Here is a 6,808-nt window from a genome sequence, read left to right as displayed (position 1 = left end):
TCATGCCAAGTCAGCCAATACACGCTGGTACAGGATGGCTGTAAGTGATGTGCAGACCCCATACTGCTGGCAGCATCAATACACAAGGGGGGCAGCTAGCCAGGTTTCAGCATGTACTGGCTGACTTGGCATGATAGGAGTGTGATTTCTAACAGCAATCACAGTCCCATCATGCCTAGGTTCCAGCACTTACACATCCATCCAGTAAATGCTGGAACCTAGGCATTATGGGACTGTGATTGCTGTTAGCAATCACACTCCTATCATGCCAAGTCAGCCAGTACATGCTGGTACAGGGTGGCTGTAAGTGCAGACCCCATACTGCTGGCAGCATCACTACACAAGGGGGGCAGCTGGCCAGGTTTCAGCATGTACTGGCTTACTTGGCATGATAGGAGTGTGATTGCTAACAGCAATCACAGTCCCATCATGCCTAGGTTCCAGCACTTACACATCCATGCTATCACACACACACACACACACACACACTCATTTATTCATATAATCATTAATTCACAGATTCATTCCCTCAATCACACACACTCATTCAAACACCCTTCCCACCCCCTTACCTGCACTGCAGCTCCCTCGATGCCGCTCACAGACTTCAGCAGGGGGCGCGGCCTCCCTCTGCCTTCTCTGCTAAAGCACAGAGGAAGTAGGATGTCACGTGAACTCCGCTTCCTCTGTGCTGTCCAGAAGACCCTCCCACAAGTAAGTAGCAGGGCTTGAGGTGCGGCTCGTGTAAGATCGGTTGCCCTGGCTGCCGATCTTACGCGGGCCGCACCTCGAGGTCTCGCGGGCCGCATTTGGCCCGTGGGCCGCATGTTGGACGCCCCTGCCTTATTTAAAAAAAAAATAAAAAACTTAAAAAAGATTTCGGGCGGCCCCTTGGCTTGGGCCCCCCTGCCGCCAAGCCCCGTCGCAGTCGCGACCCCTGCGACCCCTGCGACCCCGGTAGATCCGCCACTGGTTTGAGCATATATTACCCGACTGGCAGCATAAAGATAAAAAAAAGGTAGTTCATTGGAATAAAGGGCACGTAAACCTTTTACCAGATATTCTGCAAATGGTGGAACTCCAGACAGAACGTCCTATAAAATTCCTATAAATTGTAACATTTACATTTCTTTATTAGTTGTTTAAATCAATGTGCAAAAAAATACAATTAAATAAACACAATTTGTATATATATATATATATATATATATATATATATATATATATTTAGATACCAATAGATTTCATAACCCAAATATAAAATGCCTTACATACCCTATACAGATCAAAAGTCAATCTTTTTTTTATGATTTAATATTAATATAATTATATATATTTATTGAACAGCATAAAACTTTTTAAAAATAGACCATTATACTTTAAATGTTTGAAACGGGTGAGCAGATCAGGCATCCAGCATTTCTTTTTGTCCTTCAGACGCGATTTCCTTGGAAAGCATTTTTCTGTAATTCAGCATGTCCTTTACGTCTTTGTACGCCAAAATTTCCTCGATCGATAGCCTCTTAATGCCATCAACACTCGCCGACGGTTGGCCGTGCAAACCCTGAAGCATTTCCAGAGCTACCTCCACAGACTTTTGTAACGTGACGCACCCGGGGAAGATCCTGGCGTTCCACAGACTCAGGGACTTCTCGTCTCCGGAAAACAAACGATCGGAACTTCCAAGGCCCCAGACCTCCAAACATTCCAAGAAGTTCCTTCCAAATATCTGGAGAGATTTCAGGTCGGCCAAGGAAGCCACGTTCTTTTTCAAGTCATCTTCTGTACCAAAGAGGATGGTTGCGTACATTGGTTGCCCGTCGATCATCAAACTTATCGAACTAAGGAAGGTTTTGTCAGGTATGTTGGATCCGCAGTTTATACACAAGTTACTTACGATGCAGTATTCGCCCACAGAAACATCAGGACCTAGCCTGGAATATTCAATCATGGAACACGGCAAGACACGGGTCTTTGTATCCAGTACGCTTTGAATGACGCATACTTTCCCGTTTTCATCTCGATCTGGAAAGATGCTAAAAACGCTGGACTGAAACCCAAGTTCGGCCCCGAGGACGGGGTCATCAGTTAAGTGATAGATATATTCTTCCATGGTTCCTACGTGGTAGAACTTTGACTTATTCAACGCTATCACCGTAAAAGGTGTTCCTCGCAGGAGAAAGTAGATCTTTTTTCGGACTTCGATTAATTTGGATTCTGCCTTCGAAACGTTAGCGGTACTCCAAAGTAGCGTTGGGGCCGAGGGCCTGTAAAAAGTCCCCGTATGCGTCAATCTCACACCCAACGTCCCCCAATTCTTGGAAGAATCCAGTCAACAATTTAGCTGTCCCGTGATCCATGTAAAACAAACTATCCGTATAAACCACTTCCGAGGCGAGATGAGGACCTGAACAATCTCCTCGGGTGTTTACGGCTCCTGATTGCCACATCTTTTGAATGGAAGGCTTATGTAGGTAAGATGCGCAGGTTCTATATTCCATGAGTGGTACCTATGCTTAGCGTTGATGGATGAGCTAAAGCAATAATCCCGTTTCGGTCAAATCTTACTTGGAAATCCCCGCCGCTGTACAGCTCAATGTCGTCCGCACAGGTAACCACCACCCCCGGGTTCATATTCCCCGGAAAATCGACATATAGAGCTAATTTGAGCTCCAGTATTTGGTAAATCGGGTTTCCAAGAGGCAAGGCTGTGAATATTTTCCCCAGTGCGCTTGCATTTGGTAATTGTTGACTATAACCACCTGCAAAAGAAGAAGAATAAAAGGACAAAACAGTTTAACAACTTGTGTTAACCTTTGTCATTAGTCCTCTTCAATGGATGTTCTCATGATCTTCTCGTATGACCACAAGTAAGGGGACTTTTCTATATTTTTTATCCATGTATGTATCTTTTGGCCAGAGCCTTGTTACCCAAAGTCCTGGTACCCTTAGAAACAATTCTGGGTATTACTACCCCTTTATTTACCCTGCCAGCCTGATGGGGCGAGCAGGCAAAGCACGGGGGACTCCATAGATGACCTTGCGGTTAATCAGAAATTCGTTCAGCGGTTTTATTTACGGTATTTGTAACAATGCGTTTCTTATCTATACTTTGTTTCATAACAGGAAACGGGGGGGGGGGGGCAGTTGCCTATAGCATACTGACCTCCCGATAGCAAAAGGTTAAAAACTGTCACAAAACCATCTCAAACTTCTACATCACTTACTTAACAAAATGGTCACGTCACGTACGGCTCTTTTGATCCTCCAGGGCGTATCCGCAGAACTCCTGGGTGTGTACCATGTTGCATGAATTTTTAAACAGTTCCTGAATTTTGAAACTTCCCGCATGCACCATAGGTGGTGAGTGGGTGTGGTCTTGTGGAGGCCACGCCCACCGCAGCCCATTTTCATGTATGGCCACCCACTCAGTACACCCTGTGCCTACTTACGGCATATACCCCACCTTTAAATCATTTTTGACTTTATATTTAGGGGCATATAGAGACGTCTTGTTTTAACCTCTGTCCACCCAAAAAGTGCCCCAGCATTCCTTACATGGAGCAAGCGGAGCTTTCATCCCAGGCCCCACCCTTAGGAGGTCCCCGCTCTCCTTCATACAGGTATGAGAAAAGTGATGATATATGATGTCATACTCTGCACATCATAGACTGTACTGGCACTGCCTCCTACCATGGCTTCCTCCCTGTTTTAGTCCGTAACTGTATTCAGGCCATGATTGGTGAGTAGGGACCTCATTTTATACCTGATTTTATACCCTCCATTTTATAGATTAGCCTCTTATTGTATAAATCACATTTAACAGAAACAAAAAGTGAGAAACTGTTAGTGAAAGAGCTTTGTTTTCATAGGATTTTTTTTCTTTTTGTAGACCCAACCATGGATCCATACCCACACCAGTTTGCCACTGCCCTCTTTTCCTTTTTGTATCACTTGGCCAGCTATGACGCTGACGGAGAAGCGCTGGTTTCCTGTGGCATGATGGAAGCACTTCTAAAGGTATGCCGGTGGGAATGTTTTATGCTAACCTACCATTTCCGTATTGCTGGCTTTTTCAGGGTAAACTTGTAGTATGTGCAAGGTATTCATAGCAAGGCTTGAGTCGAAAGATCCTTTAGATGTGCCGTTGTGGCCATAGCTCTCCACATTTCTCTATGCTGAAAAATATATATATATATATGTATCTTTGTACATCTCAGGTGATCAAGTTCCTTGGTGACGAGCAGGACCAGATCACATTTGTGACGCGAGCTGTGAGAGTTGTTGACCTCATTACAAACTTGGACATGGCAGCCTTTCAGTCCCGCAGTGGTCTGACCATATTTATTTACAGATTAGAGGTGAGTTCACAACAGTTTTTTTCAAGGGTTAACACTTCTCATCTAAGGCTTTGCTCATGCGTTATATTAAAGTCCTTTGGATTCCATGGTCTTTTCAAACCCTGTTTCAGTTAATGTTCTGCAGTGTTCTAAAGCTTGGATTTTAATCAAAAGACCATGCTTTAAAAAATGTTTCATTGGCAAGACACTAGCCCACTTGATACCTCTTTTTGTGTCACACGCCAGAATTAAACTCCCCCTGACAAATGAGTAAAGTAAAACTTGTCCTGATTGACGTTTAACTACAATCAGGAAATATTTAGATTCCTAATGTTCCTCCTTTTGCTTTAGTTATAACTTCTGTGTTTAGCACAGTATAAGTAGTAGATCTCTTGTTAGGACACCAAGTTAGTCTTTCTTATAGCCAGTGTGCCTTTTCAATTGTAGCATGAAGTTGACCTGTGTAGGAAAGAGTCCCCATTTGTCATCAAACCAAGAAACCAACGCCCTAGCACTGTTCAGGAGGGTCAAGAGATGGAGACAGATATGGAAGGTAAGACATTTAAAGCCTTTTCATTTTTTTATCCTTGAATACTTCTTGGAGAGTTTGAGGCTTTTGTTTTAGCTTACAAGAATCACTGTAGTTCCTCTTTTAACATTCGTATTGCAAGACCTGATTAATTTTTTCTGATTAACCCCAATAGAGAAAAGCATGTTTTAATATGTTTAAAATATCTACAAAGTTCTGAGATTGAGAAGTACCTGAAGTTTACATTCTACTTGATTTTAGTTACTGATGTGGCAATGGAGGCCAGTCCTGGACCTTCCACTTCTGCAGATTCGCGTCCTCCTGGTACAAGCTTCAGCACTGGGAGTGTAGGGTCTACCCGCTCAGGTAACTGACCGGACTTTTAAGTTCCTGTTTTTTTTATTTTATTTTTTCTGCCTAAATAAGGGCCCCCAAAGTGCATTTACTTCATTTCTGATTGTATTTGATGTTGCAGGAGTGCAGTGCATTCCCCAGAGAGCAGCTCTCTTGAAGTCTATGCTGAATTTCTTGAAGAAGGCAATTCAGGATCCAGCCTTCTCAGATGGTATTCGTCATGGTAGGTCTTCATAAAATGGTTGACAAATTAGTGCATGACATAAACTGACCATGAAACCGTATGTGTGTAAATATAAACTCATTGGAACCCCCATCTACATCAAAATTATTCTGTACATCTGTTGGCACACTTATTGCTTATGCATCACTAACATCATATTATTTTCAGTGATGGATGGAACTCTTCCCACATCCCTGAAACACATAATCAGCAATGCCGAGTACTACGGCCCTTCCCTCTTCTTACTTGGTAAGTAAACCCAGGTCCTGCACCTTTTTTATTATTTGTGAATTTAGTGCTTTATCAGTGAGTAACGCTGCTAGCCGTTCCAATAAAACAATGGAGCTGAACTGTAAGCCCCTCTGCTGGGAAGATTCAGGACTATAGATAAATGTGTAAGCAGTGATATTATACATTGGGATGTGGTCATCAGTTTGGTTCAGCGTGAAACCTGTAGCTTGAGAACTGTTTGGGATGGAATCGCTATGTGTTTCAAATAAAAATAGCATACTTGCTTCATTTAATGAGAACTGTAGTGGATATTGACCCAGACTATTTGTGCCGTTTGACTGACTCTTGATTTTTGTGTTCTTTCTGTAGCTACTGAAGTAGTAACAGTGTTTGTGTTCCAAGAGCCGTCTTTACTGTCTTCTCTTCAGGACAATGGCTTAACAGATGTGATGCTTCATGCTCTCCTTATCAAAGATGTAAGTCATTAAACTTCAGAGTCATCAGAATATCAAGCTGCCCAGTTCAGCTGTATTTTATCTGCCCCAAGAGTGACCAACATGACAACATGTTTTTTAATTATATCTAATAACCTGATGAAAATACTTGTGTGCTATCAAATTTTATATCGGTGACCATAAAAACCCGTTGGTTAAATAACTTTTTGTTTAATTGTAATGCATATCATAAAATACAAGATTTAGTAAAGAAAAACTTGTTGGCAACAAATTGGGCCAAACACTGATATCCTTCAGCATTAAGTTTTCAGGTTTTTTTTGTTGCAGGTTCCGGCAACCAGGGAAGTTCTAGGCTCTCTGCCCAATGTCTTCAGTGCCCTGTGTCTAAATGCCCGGGGGTTGCAGTCCTATGTGCAATGTCAACCTTTTGAACGGCTTTTCAAAGTATTGCTTTCACCCGATTACCTCCCTGCCATGAGGAGGCGGAGGAGCTCAGACCCTCTAGGTAAGACTACGCTGACCAACCGGCGTTGCAGAAAAGACTGACCAAATTCTTCCATGACAAAAGGACTATTTAACGACTCGTAGACCACGACACCTTGGATGTTTGTTTTGCATATGCAGGCTGTCCCCCCTACTCATTGTGCATGATAGATTACTGACCCTTTCTGGTTTT

The 6,808-nt window shown here is 42.9% G+C and overlaps 2 pseudogenes; one reads left to right on the top strand and one right to left on the bottom strand.

Moving 5' to 3' along the window:
• Positions 1–1,405: 1,405 nt before the first annotated feature.
• LOC149280547 (fucose-1-phosphate guanylyltransferase-like) lies at positions 1,406–3,304 on the bottom strand (annotated as a pseudogene).
• A 347-nt stretch (positions 3,305–3,651) lies between these two features.
• LOC149280546 (E3 ubiquitin-protein ligase HUWE1-like) overlaps positions 3,652–6,808 on the top strand; it is a 38,922-nt pseudogene continuing 35,765 nt past the window's right edge.

Source organism: Sceloporus occidentalis, unplaced genomic scaffold (assembly GCF_023333645.1).
Source record: "Sceloporus occidentalis isolate IW3139 unplaced genomic scaffold, rSceOcc1.0.p SCAF_154, whole genome shotgun sequence".
NCBI lineage: Eukaryota > Metazoa > Chordata > Lepidosauria > Squamata > Phrynosomatidae > Sceloporus > Sceloporus occidentalis.
Note: the sequence above shows the minus strand (reverse complement) of the source record. Positions and strands in the feature narration are given on the sequence as shown.